This window comes from Panthera uncia, chromosome D1 (genome assembly GCF_023721935.1).
Source record: "Panthera uncia isolate 11264 chromosome D1, Puncia_PCG_1.0, whole genome shotgun sequence".
Lineage (NCBI taxonomy): Eukaryota > Metazoa > Chordata > Mammalia > Carnivora > Felidae > Panthera > Panthera uncia.
Window position 1 is genome coordinate 63,186,609 of NC_064808.1, and position 17,018 is coordinate 63,203,626.

A 17,018-nucleotide genomic window follows, 5' to 3' on the forward strand; every position below is an offset into this window, starting at 1 on the left:
AGCCCTATGGGCTCTGCGTTGACAGTGTGGAGCTGGCTCGGGATTCTCAATCTCTCCCTCTCTGCCCCCCCTCCATGCACATGCACTCTCTCTCTCTCTCTAAATAAATAAATTAATTAATTAACTTTAAAAAAAAGGATCACGGAGATGAATTTCTCTAGTACTTGGGAGACACAGAAGTGAAAATGCTGCATCTGGTCTGAGGCAGACCCAGTGATCCAGAGCTGCTCCAGCCTGTCCAGCCTAAACCAGGCTCTGCAAGACTTCCGTAGGTCATTCTAAAACAGATGGGACTCCATAACCCAGCTCCATCTACACACACATACCTACTTTACATTCATACCAGAGGTCCCAAAAGGCAAGTTTCTCAAAACTGCACTAAATTGCATACCTCCTGATGTCCATGATCATTGCTATATATAGTCCTAATACATAAACTATTCTAATCTAAAGATGGCCTCCCTCAGGAAAATAAACAGTTTGTATAGAACAGGTTTATAATAATGATGTCCATGTGCTAAAAACCAGTAGCATTATATATGTTAATTCAACATATATAATCAATCACTCATTCAACCAGCATCTATTGAATGGCCAAGTTCTCATTCTGGACCAAGAAGTAAGTTAAGCAATGGGATAAAGTGTTGGCTGAGCCACAACTTAAACTGAGGCTTAAACTTAAAATTAGGCTGAGCCCTAATTTAAACTAGGGGCGCCTGGATGGCTCAGTCGGTTAAGTGTCCGACTTCGGCTCAGGTCATGAGCTCACAGCCTGTGGGTTCAAGCCCTGCATCGGGTTCTGTGCTGACAGCACAGCCTGGAGCCTGCTTCAGATTCTGTGTCTCCCTCTCTCTCCCCCTCTTCCACTTGTCCTCTGTCTCTCTCTTTCTCTCAAAAAAAATAAACATTAAGAAAATTAAAAACAAATAAACTAATTCAACTATACCCACTCAGCCTAAAAATAAAAGAGAGCAAGAGAAACAGACAATGGAGGGAAGATAGACAAGTGATTCCACTTGCCTCCATTCAGTAAGTATAGCGCTCCTCCATGTGAGGTCCCTACAAGTCAGCATCAGCATCACCTGGGAATCTGTTAAAAATGCAAATGCTCTGGCTAAATCCCAGAACTACTGAATCAGAAATTGTGGATGGTAGAACCCAGTAGTCTGTGTTTTAACAAGCCTTCCAAGTGATTCAGGTGTACAGCTGAAGTTTTAACAACGACTAAGTTAGCCTAAGCCACAAAATGGAACATGAATCTGCTATTCCTTCTCTTGACCTAGGTTTCAGAATACCTCTAATACTGTAAACATCTCACCATTCTGAATGAGATTCTGGTGTTTAAAGATGTGCATTACCACCCAACATGGTCCCCAAATACAAGCCAACGTCATCATTTGAAGCTCAGAAGGAAAAACCATCATCTGTTTCACCAAAGAAGAAAAGACTGGCTGTGCTGGACTTAAAGAAAGTAGGTACATGTCTCTCTAACAAGACACCTTACCATGGGATTCTCAAAGATTATTCTGCTTCTTGTAAAATGAGATATTGTTGTACCCTTAAAAAGTAGCCCACAAAAAACCGTATTTCAATAATCCAGTCTAAAGGTTTCAAATTTGAAACCATGTAGAATTACAAGGGCCACAAAAACTTGAGAACCAGAGAAAGCCAACTTCCATGTGTGACCACTGTCTGGCCACTACTGCTGTGAGCAATTCATCCCTAACCATTTAGATTAGGAAGAAAAGGGAAGAACTCAGGTAGAGAAAGCAGCTTTGCAAATTAATAGACCTAAACTTGAATCTCTACTGTGAGGCCTCAGGCAAGTCACTTAACCTTTCTGAGCCCAGTATCTTCCTATATAAAATAAGGATAACACAATTTAAAGGATTGCTGGAGTGCCTGGGTAGCTCGGTCAGTTAAGTGTCCAACTTTGGCTTATGTCATAATCTCACGGTTCATGGATCCGAGCCTTTGTTTTGGGCACTGTGCTGACAGCTCAGAGCCTGGAGCTGCTTCGAGTTCTGTGTCTCCCTCTCTCACTGTTCCTCCCCCCGTTCACACTCTGTCTGTCTCTCAAATAAAGATTAAAAAAAAAATTATTTTAGGGGCACCTGGGTGGCTCAGTCGGTTAAGTGCCCAACTTCACTCAGGTCATGATCTCATGGTTTGTGGGTTCGAGCCCCACATCAGGCTCTGTGCTAACAGCTCAGAGCCTGGAGCCTGCTTCGGATTCTGTGTCTCCCTCTCTCTACCCCTCACTGGCTCACATTCTGTCTGTCAGTCTGTCTCTCTCTCTCTCAAAAGTAAATAAACATTAAAAAATTTAAAAACATAAAAATAAAATAAAATAAATTATTTTAATTAAAAAAAATAAATAAAATAAAATAAAGGATTGCTGTGATGATTAGAGAAAGTGTATCTAAAGTACCAGGTATAGTTTCTAATGTATAATAAGTACTTAATAATTGTTAGTTCTCCTCTCCATCCCATTTGGAAACCAATCCTAAGCATGGGGTACTTAGATGGGGTAAATAAGGGGGAGGGAAAGGATAAAGCTCTTCAGAAACAAAACAAAACAAAACTCTAAAGCTCTTCACTTAATTATAGGAAGTACCCTTGGAATGTTGAAATCTCCTATTTTTTTAGTGTTTCACCTAAATATTAAATAGCTAGAAACAGGCTATGAAATCCTGTTTGCAAAATATTAGTTTACACTTTTCTTGGCTTTTCCTAGCTTCAAGAATATCAACTTCAGGCTACAAAACTGTAGAATGTTTCCAATACCTAACAGCCCAGCACACTAGGGGCCGTGTGCCCTCTGCCGTTGAGAACTAGGATCCACATGCCACTTTGAGCTCTGCTCCTGAATAAAGAGATTTCATAAATCACAGCATGAAAGGGAACAAGGGCTTTAGAAATCATTTGATCTGTGTTCAACTGAAGAAACTGGGCTCAAAGAGGTCAAGTGACTTGACCAAGGTCACAAGTTGGAGGCAGAACTAGAGGTTTTAATTATTTTTGCAATTTGGTTTACTGAAATAACTAAAATAGATAATAGTGCTGTAAAAGCAACAAAGCATGAACTCAAAAAGCAAACACACCTCTAGTCACATACAGCAGTTCTTTCTAAAATGTGGTCCCAACAGTTTTCAAGAGATACTTCCCTCCACCTTGTAGATAAGAAAGAAATCCATAAGAATGTGGTGGCAAGAAGGAACAAAGAGAATATCCTTTAAGTAAAATTTATTGTGGCAAAAATAACTATTGGACTTTAAAACTGTTCAAAGAATAAAGTTCACATCCAGAAAAGCCTATTAGAACATTATACCTGTCACCAACAATTTGGGTGGCAATTTGGGGATGCAGGGGAGAAAGGAAAGTAAATCACACAGAGCACCAACTACGTCTCTGGCACCATGCTGGGGCTTTCTTTATACAGATCATATCACCATCTTCCCAATGGAGCTCTAGGGGCACTTTCATTACACCAGTCTTACAAAAAGGTCGCCGACACTCAGAGAGGTCAGAATACTCGCCCACGATAACATAACTAAAAAATAAAAATCAAATACAATTTTTTCATGTGTTTTTATCCCCTACCCAATCCTACCTCCAAAGAAACCCAGTCTGAATTTTTCACTGTAACATACTACTGCAGAGAGAGCTGACTACCAATGTCAACCTTAAGCAGGAGACACTATACTAGCTTTCTCCAAATTTGTAAAATGAAGGACATATCCTCCAGCCATTTACTAATGGTTAAAGTGAAGAATATGTAGAATATTGGTCTTTTCACCAGCCTGACTCAAAAATTGTTACTATTACTGTTTTTAACCCATTTAATTAGTCACTAATAAAAAACAAAATCACAGAGGTGCCTGGGTGGCTCAGTCCGTTAAGCATCAGACTCTTGATTTCAGCGCAGGTCATGATCTCATGATCGTGAGATCAAGCCTGGAGTCAGGCTCCGTGTGGAGCGTGAAGCCTGCTTGGGATTCTCTCTCTCCCTCTCCCTCTGCCTCTCTCTCTCTTTTTCAAAAAAATAAAATAAAAAAATTTTTTAAATTACACTAACTCTTATACAATAGCCTTTCATTTTAGAAAACATAGTACACAGTTTTATTTATGCATCCAGATATATGATCACAGCTAATTGAAATTTTACTAAAGGTATGAAAAGTATACTCAGAGATATACAGGACAAAAAAAAAAAAAATGGACTCATACCTCCAATAAACAAAAGTACCTTAAAAGAGGGCTCTCTGGTTTCCAATTCTAATCCAAAGATGCTAAAATGAAATAAGACCCCCTTTCTTCCACTTGATGTGTATGTCCTGTATTAATTTTGGAACTGTGGCATTATATTGTTAGAGTTCCTAAATAGAGACACATTGTTTCTAGGCAAGGTTGATCTCCCCTGAAAGGGTAGACACCTTCATGTTGGAAGGACACAGGTTTTCAAAGAAGGAACCAAAATCTGGAAGGTAAGGCTTAGGCAGGCCATGGGTCTGTACCCGAAGAAGGCTGGATATCTACGAGAGGAATCCTACTAAGTTGTTATCCTTCATACAGCAGGTAGCCCAAGCTAAAACAAGATCAATATTCCGTGAGGATATTGTGGTGATGACAAAGGAAATGGTCCAAGTCCCTCCAAGAGGAAGGTGAGTCTAAGAGACAGGATTGTCCTTCCCTTCCCACAGGGATGTTCTCTTCATTGCCATCCTTTGCAGGTCTAGTTTCCATTTTAAGAAGGAAAGTGGAAGTTTCCTCAGACATACCCTTCAAATGAAATCATCATTCTGTATAATAAGACACTGTTCTGCACACATCCTTCTGTGCATATTAACCAGGAGAGAGAATTGTATTCCCCCCTTCCATACTTTTTTGGTAACCTACTCCTAATCTTAAAAAGGAAACAATTAGAAATAAATTATTTAAAGAGAAAATGACATGGGGAGAAGTACAGAAAAGGGGTGATATGGGAGAGTCCACTGTACAAAAAAGACCATCCAGTCTCCTATATTCATAAATGGATAGTTAGAAAGGCAAGAACACAATAGCTACCACAGTGTACCTGTATAAGACAGATGCTTTAGTGACACCTGGGTGGCCCAGTTGGTTAAGCATCTGACTCTCAGTTTTGGCTGAGGTAATGATCTTTCAGTTCATGAGATCAAGCCCCACATCAGGCTCTTCACCGAGAGTGCAGAGTCTGCTTGGGATTCTCTCTCTTCCTCTCTCTCTCTCTCTCTCTCTCTCTCTCCCTCCCTCCCTCCCTCCCCAGCTCATGCATCTCCTCCTCTCTCTCAAAATAAATAAATAAATATTTTTTAAAAAGACCAATACTTTAGGGGCACCTGAGTGGCTCAATTGGTTAAGTGTCTGACTTCAGTTCAGATCATAAACTCATGGTTCATGAGTTTTAGTCCTGCATTGGGCTCTGTGCTGTCAGTGCAGAGCCCCCTTTGGATCCTCAGTCTATCTTTCTCTCTGCCACTCCCTGCATGTGTGCTCTCATTCTCTCTCTCTCTCAAAAATAAACATTAAAAAAGATATTTCATAAATTTTTTAACGTTTATTTTTGAGAGAGAGAGAGAGAGAGAGAGAGAGAGACAGAGTGTGAGCAGGGCAGGGGCATAGAAAGAGGGAGACACAGAATCCAAAGCAAGTTCCACGCTCCGAGCTGTCAGCACAGAGCCCGACGCAGGGCTCAAACTCATGAACTGTGAGATCATGACCTGAGCCAAATTAGGACACTTAACTGACTGAGCCACCCAGGGGCACCACTTAAAAAATATTTTTTTAATAAATAATCATTAAATGAATATAGTTCAATTCTTCTAATCAGTGGTTCCTCACATTTTTATGTATGAAGCCCCCTTGTTAATGTTAGAATTTTCTTTTTTTTTTTTCAACATTTTTTATTTTTGGGACAGAGAGAGACAGAGCATGAACGGGGGAGGGTCAGAGAGAGAGGGAGGCACAGAATCGGAAACAGGCTCCAGGCTCTGAGCCATCAGCCCAGAGCCTGACGCGGGGCTCGAACTCACGGACCGCGAGATCGTGACCTGGCTGAAGTCGGACGCTTAACCGACTGCGCCACCCAGGTGCCCCTAATGTTAGAATTTTCATACATGCTCTATTTAATAGTCACTGCTTGAGAAAATACACAGGAGAAGCTAATATAAATTTAATACTGGTATAAATGAATACACAACAGCATCTAATTACATTTGAAAAAACAGTATATGCTTGGCAAGAAAATGGATTCATGCACCCTCTCCAATAACTGCACGGTGCTCAGTTACTCCCTTTTCCTCTGACCAAGTACTGTATGCCTCAAGGGGGAAACACATTCTAAATTACCAAAATTCTACAAAAACAAAATACTCTCTGCTCTACTACTAAAACAGAGGTGGAGATATCCTGCCCTTGAAACACCTAAAACATTACAGTAAATCAAGAAACAACATGTTTTTGAAAATATACTCCACATCACTCATCATCAGGGAAATACAAATCAAAACCACAATGAGATACCACCTCACACCAGTCAGGATGGCTAAAATTAACAACTCAGTCAACAACAGATGTTGGCGAGGATGTGGAGAAAGAGGATCTCTTTTGCACTGCTGGTGGGAATGCAAGCTGGTGCAGCCACTCTGGAAAACAGTGTGGAGGTTCCTCAAAAATTAAAAATAAAATTACCCTACATCCTAGCAATTGCACTACTAGGTATTTTTTAAAATTTTTTTAATGTTTATTTATTTTTGAGAGAGAGCACAAGCATGAGCAAAAGAGTGGCAGAGAGAGAGGGAGACAGCGAATCCAAAGCAGGCTCCAGGGCTGTCAGCACAGAGCCCAACACGGGGCTTGAACTCACGAACCACGAGATCATGACCTGAGCCAAAGTCGGATGCTTAACGGACTGAGCCACCCAGGCACCCCTGCACTACTAGATGTTTATCTAAAGGATACAGGAGTGCTGATTCAAAGGGCCATATGCATCCCAATGTTTATAGCAGTGCTATTGACAAAAGCCAAAATATGGAAAGAGCTCCAATGTCCATCAGCTGACAAATGAATAAAGAAGATGTGGTACACACACACACACACACACACACACACACACACACACTGGAATATTACTCAGCGATCAAAAAGAATGAAATCCTGCCATTTGCAACAACATGGATGGAACTAGAGTGTATTATGCTAAGCAAAATAAGTCACTGAGAGAAAGACAAATATCATATGATATCACTCATAGGAATTTAAGAAACAAAACAGATGAACATAAGGAAGGGAAGCAAAAATAATATAAAAACAGAGAGGGAGACAAACCATAAAAGACTATTAAATATAGAGAACAAACTGAAGGTTGCTGGCGGGGTGTTGGGTGCAGGAATGGGCTAAATGGGCAATGGGCATTTAAGGAGAGCACAAGCCTGGGTCTTATATGGAAGTGCTGAATCACTAAATTCTATCCCTGAAATCATTATTACACTATATGTTAACTAACTTGGATTTAAATTTTATTATTAAAAAATAATTAAAAAAAAATACTACTTACCTAAAAAGAACTCTAAGACTTTGAGGGGAAAAAAAAAGAAACATGTTTTGTCAAAAAACAGTTAAGTGTTGGATCAGACAACGATTCTGGCATCATCTGTTGACTAACTTTGTGCAAGCACCAGATGATCAGTAATCACATGATCAACTCCCAATGGCTTCAGGAAGCTTTGTACCACTAGAGTTACCTGGCCACAGCTTAAGCTCTCAAATTAGAAAGTATTACTATGATTACTAAATACATACATTTTAGGAAATATTACACAGTCAGAGGGCGCTGTTGTATAAGTAGTGGGAGAGCCTATTAAGTTTTATGCACTAGATTCATAACATTTCAGATTAGATTTCAAGTCCAAACTCTTAAATGAGATATAGTGATGCCAATTATTTTAAAACTGTCTTTTTATTTTATTTTTTTTAATGTTTATTTTTGAGAGAGACAGAGCATAAGAGGGGGAGGGGCAGAGAGAGAGGCAGACACGGAATCCAAAGCAGGCTCCAGGCTCCAAGCTATCAGTGCAGAGCCCAACGTGGGGCTCGAACCCATGAACCACGAGATCATGAACTGAGACGAAGTCAGACGCTTAACTGACTGAGCCACTGAGGCACCCGAAATCTATCTTTTCAAAATAAAGATATAGTCACATAATTTAAATATGGCATTCATCATCCTTTTTAAAGTAAGGGTTCAAAAATTCATGCTTTTAAAAATCAGAATAGTGGTTACTCTTGTAGGGGGAAAGTGACTCTAAAAGAGAATAAGGGGGTTCTAGAATTAGGATGGTGCGTTTTTCTATATGTATAAGATAATCAACAAAATAGGCTTGTAAACATTTAAGATTTCCTCCAAGATACATGTATATGTATATATGTTTATATTTCTATTTCACTATAATCATAAGGAAATTATACTGTACTAAATCACATCTGTATTAGATTTTCTTTCATTCAAAAATATGTACTGAAGGGCACCTGGGTAGGTCAGTTGGTTGAGCGTCCAACTCTTGATTTCAGCTCAGGTCAGGATCACAAGATCATGAGATCGAGTCCTGTGTCAGGCTCTATGCTGAGCAGGGAGCCTGCTTAGATTCTCTCTCCCTCTACCCCTTTCCACCACTTGTGCTTTTTCTCCCTCTGTAAAATAAAAAATAAATATATGTATTGAGTACTCACTAAATGATAGGCATTAAGGAAAGAGAACTAAGATACAATTCCATCTGTCAAGTTTTGAATCTAACAAAAGTGGTGAACATGCTAAGAAACAATCACAGGATGGTGTAGTTAAGTTCTACAAAGGGCTATGGGAGCTCACAAGAGGTAGTCACCATCCTGCCTGAGGCAATCATGCAAGGCTTTACGAAAGAGGTAATATCCAAGCTTAACTCTGAAGAGTAACAAGATTTTTTCAGGTACAGAAGAAACAGAAGAGCATTTCAAGTAAAGCGAACAAGATAAGCTGTGCAGAACAAGCTTATTCAAGAACTGTTGTTGTTTTATGGCAGGAGGTATACAGTTTATGAGGGGAAGAAATGAGAGATCAGATTATATTCATCAGGCTGCTTCCAGATATAGCAATGAAAATCTTCCTATAAAGAGAAACTTACCTGAAATCTGAGCTTGCATCTCTAAACCAACATTGAATGAAACTGGTTCACTGGAAACAGCCTTAATTGAGGCAGAGACTTTTGTCTGGTTTGTCCACTAAATATCCAGGGACTTGTATAATGTCTAGCACATAAAAGAACATCAGTGAATATACAGAGAATGAATGATTGCATGCATACATCCTAGCTCTGCTATTGGTGTAAAATTAGACCCAACGGGGCTTCAGAGAACAGCATGGTTCAAAGCAAAGAGAATGGAGATCAAAGTGCCCAAGAGTGAAGTTTGTGCAGGCTCATTTACTGCATGAGTCTACTATTGGCTTTGGAAGAGTTGCAGAACACTGTAAGTGGCTGTGCCTTTTGACCCAAGCATAAAATCTAAAACCAATTCACAATAGTTAGCCTTATCCAGGATGCTGAGGACACAGGAACTGCATGCCCTCTGCTGAGAGTACAAACAGGAAGATAAAGAAGTATGAAATTAATATAGACAATAGACCAACATCTGGGTGTAGGGGCAGGGGGAAAACTAATAAGCATTCTTCTGAAGTATATAACCTAAAATATACCTGACCTTGTGACAGCGTTATAGCCACAATTTTCAGGACTGGAAAGAATTTAAAGGTGTGGTTCTCAGCCAGTGCACAGTTACATAACCTGAATGACAGTTTCCTGTAAAATGCATATCATAACAGCTCATTCAGCAGCATACTGGTATTTGGTAAACCCAAATGTGCTACAAAATGTTGATCTGATCAATGTGTAAGATACACTTATTGAACAACAGAGTTTTGTAAAGAAGGAAGAAACATAAGAGGTATCATGGCCAAGAGCACATGATTAGACAAAACAGTTGAAAATATATATAAGGAGGCATATCATGATGCAGGGGGATTCTGAGGAGGCAAGACAGAATGCGGTCAACAGCACAGATGGAGGGATTTGACTTGGACAGGAGGAAGAACCTCTCCTTCACTGAGAAACAGATGGCTGCAGGAGGAGTTACATTTCTAGGTGGAAAGGGAAGAAACTGAAGGGGTTCTAGCTAAAATGCCTGTTACACAGCAACTTAGTTTCTTAATCAGTGAAGTAGGGGACAGGGCATAGTGTTTCAATGATTTGAAGACAGAGGTAAAAGTGTGACATGGAAGAAGGAACTGATGCTTAGGCCTCCTGAGGGTCCCTGAGGTGGAGGCTGAATTTGCAGGCATAGATAGCAATCTGCCTAGTTGTAGGTTTGCTTCAGCAGAGATCCACAACCCAGGAGCAGGAGTAGAGACATTTAACAGCTATATAAAACTAGGATGGGAATTCCATAAAGAAGCTGACAGAAGGACAGGGGTAAAAAGACCAGAGATCATCCCTGATCTCTACACAAACATGAATACCTAGAACCACGAGGTCCTCTACACCATAGACAAATGCTATCGAAATCCACTTGCTGACTTGAAAGGGAACCTAAACTCTGTTATATTTATTCCATTTCATGGAGTAAAAAATCTTGACAGAACTCATATATGCAATATGTATTTCAATGATAATCTTATAAAAGTTATATAATGCTGTATATTACCAAAGCTTTACATGTTAATATTCTCCTGCTTTGTTAAATATAATATGATGTATTACCATCATTTTTCTTCCTTTATACTCTAGTGTTCTTTAAAAAAATTTTTCTAATGTTTATTCATTTTTGAGAGACAGCGCAAGCAGGGTTGGGGCAGAGAGAGAGGGAGACGCAAAATCCAAAGCAGGCTCCAGGCTCTGAGCTGTCAGCACAGAGCCTGAAGTGGGGCTCGAACCCACGAACCACCAGATCATGACCTGAGCCATAGTCAGACACTTAATTGACTCAGCCACCCAGGTGCCCCTATACTCTAGTGTTCTGAATGTTTCTGTACACACAAAATATTCTTCTGGTAGCACTGTTATAATCGTATACCATGCTAGAACTTCTGAAAGATGCAGGCTGGTATCTGCTATAGTGTAAAAAAATAAATATCCCAGCCCTACCCCTAAAAAGGCAAAACCATGCTTTCCACATACAGGACCACAGTCCTGAGGTATAAGTAACACCATTCAATCTTCTGTACTTACCTTCCTCTGAAGGGACGGTCCTCCTGCGGAGGGCTGTGATGACTTCTCAGATCTTCTCCAACAGAGCAACCCTGTTTCTTACCCATATAACACTTTCTGAAATGTTCATAACCCCATTCACATCCTAGTTCAATTATGTTCCTCTCATGCATGGCGTGCCCAGAATTGAGTAAAATGCATGAAATGCGGTCTAATGAAGTGCCTTCCTCACCACCCGCCAGAAATAAATAATTTGTGAGTATGTTCATAGACATTGCTCCACTGCTACAGCCTACTTTAAATTAAGAGTTCAGGAAAGGTGTGTTGGGTTGAATAGGGTTTCCCTCAACCCCCCAAAATTCATATCCTTCCTGGAACCTCAGAATATGAATTTATATGGAAATAGAGTCATTGTAGATGTAAATAGTTAAGATGAGGTCATACTGGAGCAAGATGACCCTTAATCTAATATACGAATGTCCTAATGAGAAGAGACACAGCGACAAAGACAGAGAGGAGAATGCCATGTAAAGGTACAGATGAACAAAAGAAAGACAGCCATGTGACAACAGAAGGACACAATGAAATTACACAGCTGCAAACCAAGGAACACCAAGGACTGCCAGCAACCAGCAGAAACTAGCAAAGGCATGAAACAGATTCTCCCTTTGGTCCCCCTAAACAAACCAATTCTGGCAACAACAGAATTGTTACAACAGCTCTAAGAAACTAACACAAACAGCTGTTTGTTACAATAGCTCTAAGAAACTAACACAGAAGTATTCTCCACAGAGTGGCATTGAAGGTAAAGCCTAAAGGAGCCAGCCAGGGGAAGAATTCCAGAAAGAAGGAATGGAAAATATAAAGGCTCAGAGGCCAGAAAGGGCTTACTTAGCATGTTGTAGAAACAGAAAGGTGTCAAGAGTGTCTGGAGCATGGTGAATAAGGGGGAGAAGAATATGGGATGAGGCTTAGGGTAGGGAGTTTAAATTTAACATTAACGGCAATGGGAAGCCCTAAGAGCTTTTTTGTTTGTTTGTTTGTTTGTTTGTTTTTGAGAGACGGGGGGGGGGGGGGGAGAGAGAGAGCAAGCCCACAAACAGAGAAGGGGCAGAGAGAGAGAGAGGGAGACAAAGAATCTGAAACAGCTCCAGGCTCTGAGCGGTCAGCACAGAGCCCCAAGCAGGGTTCAAAACCATAAACCATGAGATCATGATCTGATCTGACCTCAGACACTTAACCAACTGAGCCATCCAGGCACCGCCCCCTCCCCTTTCCCTAAGAGCTTTAAGACTTGTTCTGATCCATGTCTTAAAGAGATCACTCCAGCTATTCTGCGGAGGCGGGCCTAGAGAAGACGATTTTTATTTATTTTTTTTTAATTTTTTTAACGTTTTATTTATGAGACAGGGAGAGACAGAGCATGAATGGGGGAGGGTTAGAGAGAGAGGGAGACACAGATTCTGAAACAGGCTCCAGGCTCTGAGCAGTAAGCACAGAGCCCGACGCGGGGCTCGAACTCACGAACAGTGAGATCGTGACCTGAGCCGAAGTCAGACGCTTAACCGACTGAGCCACCCAGGCGCCCCGAGAAGACGATTTTTAAAAAGGGAGAAAGAATAAACAGAAGGTTACTACTGAAAGGGCCAGATGAGATATCACTGCAAGACTGATAAATAAGCTAAGTTTTAATCCAGATCTCTCTTTTTTTTTTTTTAAGTTTATTTATTTCAAGAGAGAGAAACAAGCAGGGTAGGGGCAGGGAGAGAGGGGAGAGAGAGAATCCCAAGCAGGCTCTGTGCTGCCAGCACTGAGCCCAACACAGGGCTTGAACTGGCGAACCATGAGATCATGACCTGAGTCAAACTGAAGAGTCAGGAGCCTAACTGACTGAGCCACTAGCCGTCCAAGCCCAGATCTCTTTTAAATTGTTATATATATCACATATAACAATGTTCATTTTCCAAAATCATAATACACCCAGGAAAGATCACAATGAAAAAGGGCCCAGTGTATAGTATCAGCAGTATATGCACAACAGCCATCAACAAAATGAAGTCTTCCGAACCAATGTAACCACCATTGCTGCTCTTTAATAACTGATTCTGCACTGAACCTGAATGTGGGCATTCTAAATAGTAAGAGCCCCACTAAACTAATACAAGACTTCCAAGGCCATCAGGCTCCTCCTAGTAAATAGTGGAAGTTAATAAAGTAGATTCTATTTCCACCTTTTTCCTCCAAAATCTAATTAAAGAAATTGTACAAAGTGAGACCCCGAAGTTCTCAAACTTTACGGCCTCTGTTCCCCTCTGATGAGACAAAAGCCATCAGGGACCACAATCTTTACCTTGTTACCTCTGTCAAATGTTACCACATGCTAAAATGCATCTCCTCCTCCACCATGGAGGATCTTCTGTGAATCACACTGTGAGAACCATTGAAACAAAAATCTACAGCATTCATTTTTAGAGATTGCTTTAAAATGAATTATTTTTAATACATTGAATAATACAAGATTTTAAAAGCTTTTAGCATTCCAAAATATTAAACTTTACAAAATCCTCACATGAAAATCATCCACAAAAGGAAGCAACTGAAGAAAAGTAGCTGCCTAAGCTTCTTCCTGGGGAACTCCAGCGTCAAAGTTCTCAGTCCCGATTTCACTATAAAATGGTCTCTAGAGACCTTTAATCATCAACTTAAAAATACACTCTATAGACTACTCATTGTTTTCAGCATTCATCCGGTCTGAGTGATAAGGACACTGTAAAAAAGATAAAGGAAAGGGAAAAGGATATCCTCAGCTGAAACCAAAAAACTCAGAACAATGACAAGTTCAAACACGACCAAGTTGCTTCTTTGATTACTTTCAGGTGCTTTTGCCATTGTGTCACCATCTTGTATAACAACTTCCCAGAGTTAATAGGATGTACAGAGAAGTGACAGTGAGTAGTTACAGTCATTTATTCATTTAAAAGCATTTCTTGAGTGCCTACCATGGGTAAGTACTACAGACAACAGTGGACAAGCTAGATATGGTGGTCACTGGCTTTACAGTGCTTATAGTCTAATGATAGAAACAGACAACAAATAAGCAAAGACACAAATAAACACTCAGAAACCATAACAGAATACAGAGATACACCTAATTTTAGTACAATGGTCAGAGAAGGGGTCTCAGAGCAGATAACAGTTAATTAAGCCTTTAATCTCCATAGCCTTCTATCAGTTATGTCACTGTGTGAAGAGGTCCAGGGGATTCTATTCAATGCCATTTTCTATGCAAAGCAGTCCTTGGCCTTCCTGACTTCTTTGTGCTTCTCTAGTAATTTTAGTTCTCTTATAACATTTTTCAAATGTACTCTTTAATGGTAGTTATTTATAGACACATATCCTATCCCCACTGTATACTATTATTAACCCAAAACTAAAGTAACCCTAAATAAGATGTTAGAATCTGTTGATCAAATGATTGTGTATTAATCCCACTTGTACCTGTGAATAGTGCAAAGGCTGCACCTAAGGCCTAAATGTACATTCTTTCACTTGTTCTTTATAGAAATTCTAATGAAAGTGACTTTTCCCACCACATCATACTGCCTTCTCTTTTTTGTTGTTATTGTTTTTTTTTTAATTTTATTTTTTATTTTTTAAAATTTACATCCAAATTAGTTAGTATATAGTGAAACAATGATTTCAGGAGTAGATTCCTTAATGCCCCTTACCCATTTAGCCCATCCCCCCTCCCACAACCCCTCCAGCAACACTCAGTTTGTTCTCCATATTTATGAGTCTCTTCTGTTTTGTCCCCCTCCCTGTTTTTATATTATTTTTGTTTCCCTTCCCTTATGTTCATCTGTTTTGTCTCTTAAAGTCCTCATATGAGTGAAGTCATATGATTTTTGTCTTTCTCTCACTGACTAATTTCACTTAGCATAATACCCTCCAGTTCCATCCACGTAGTTGCAAATGGCAAGATTTCATTCTTTTTGATTGCTGAGTAATATATAATATTATACACACACACACACACACACACACACATATATACATATACATACATACCACATCTTCTTTAGCCATTCATCCACTGAGGGACCTTTGGGCTCTTTCCATACTTTGGCTCTTGTCGATAGTGCTGCTATAAACATGGGGATGCGTGTGTCCCTTCGAAACAGCACACCTGTATCCCATGGATAAATGCCTAGAAGTGCAATTGCTGGGTCGTAGGGTAGTTCTATTTTTAGTTTTTTGAGGAACCTCCATACTGTTTTCCAGAGTGTCTGCTGCACCAGCTTGCATTCCCACCAATGCAAAAGAGATCCTTTTTCTCCGCATCCTTGCCAACATCTGTTGTTGCCTGAGTTGTTAATGTTAGCCATTCTGACAGGTGTGAGGTGGTATCTCATTGTGGTTTTAATTTGTATTTCCCTGATGATGAGTGATACGGAGCATGTTTTCATGTGTTGGTTGGCCATCTGGATGTCTTCCTTGGAGAAGTGTCTATTCATGTTTTTTGCCCATTTCTTCACTGGATTCTTTGTTTTTTGGGTGTTGAGTTTGATAAGTTCTATAGAGTTTGGATACTAACCCTTTATCTGATATGTCATTTGCAAATATCTTCTCCCATTCTGTCGGTTGCCTTGTAGTTTTGCTGATTGTTTCCTTCGCTGTGCAGAAGCTTTTTATTTTGATGAGGTCCCAGTTCACTTTTGCTTTTGTTTCCCTTGCCTCCAGGGACGCATTGAGTAAGAAGTCGCTGCGGGCAAGATCAAAGAGGTTTTTGCCTGCTTTCTCCTCAAGGATTTTGATGGCTTCCTGTCTTACATTGAGGTCTTTCATCCATTTTGAGTTTATTTTTGTGTATGGTGTAAGAAGCTGGTCCAGGTTCATTCTTCTGCATGTCACTGTCGTTTTCGAGCACCACTTGCTGAAGAGACTGTCCTTATTCCATTGGATATTCTTTCCTGCTTTCTCAAAGATTAGTCATACGTTTGTGGGTCCATTTCTGGGTTCTCTATTTTGTTCCATTAATCTGAGTGTCTGTTCTTGTGCCAGTACCATACTGTCTTGATGATTACATCTTTGGAGTATAGCTTGAAGTCTGGGATTGTGATGCCTCCTGCTTTGGTTTTCTTTTTCAAGATTGCTTTGGCTATTCGGGGTCTTTTCTGGTTCCATGCAAATTTTAGGATTATTTGTTCTAGCTCTGTGAAGAATGCTGGTGTTACTTTGATAGGGATTGCATTGAATATGTAGATTGCTTTGGGGAGTATTGACATTTTAACAATATTTGTTCTTCCTATGCCAGAGCATGGAATCTTTTTCCTTTTTTTTTTTTTTTTGTGTCTTCTTCAATTTCTTTCAAAAGCTTTCTATAGTTTTCAGTGTATAGATTTTTCACCTCTTTGGTTAGATTATTCCTAGGTATTTTATGGTTTTTTGTGCAACTTTAATGGGATCAATTTCTTGATTTCTCTTTCTGTCGCTTCATTGTTGGTGTATAGGGATGCAACTGATTTCTGTGCATTGATTTTATATCCTGCAACTTTGCTGAATTCATGAATCAATTCTAGCAGTTTTTTTGTGGAATCTTTTGGGTTTTCTATATATAATATCATGTCATCTGCCAAGAATGAAAGTTTGACCTCCTCCTGGCTGATTTGGATGCCTTTTATTTCTTTGTGTTGTCTGATTGCAGAGGCTAAAACTTCCACTACTATGTTCAATAACAGTCTGCCTCCTCTCTCTTATTCACAT

At 39.9% G+C, this 17,018-nt stretch overlaps 1 protein-coding gene across 5 annotated transcripts in view; it reads right to left on the bottom strand.

The window, feature by feature from the left end:
* PRCP (prolylcarboxypeptidase) overlaps positions 1-17,018 on the bottom strand; it is a 78,361-nt gene that overhangs the window by 37,168 nt on the left and 24,175 nt on the right. The window contains exon 2 of one of the 5 annotated variants that reach the window (XM_049652954.1): positions 9,180-9,303. The exons of 3 other annotated variants lie outside the window; for them this stretch is intronic. The gene's annotated coding sequence lies outside the window, so the exon portion shown is untranslated. Of the gene's footprint in view, positions 1-8,547; positions 8,856-9,179; positions 9,304-17,018 lie in introns of those variants that run through there. One more of the 5 variants, XM_049652945.1, reaches the window with a different exon arrangement.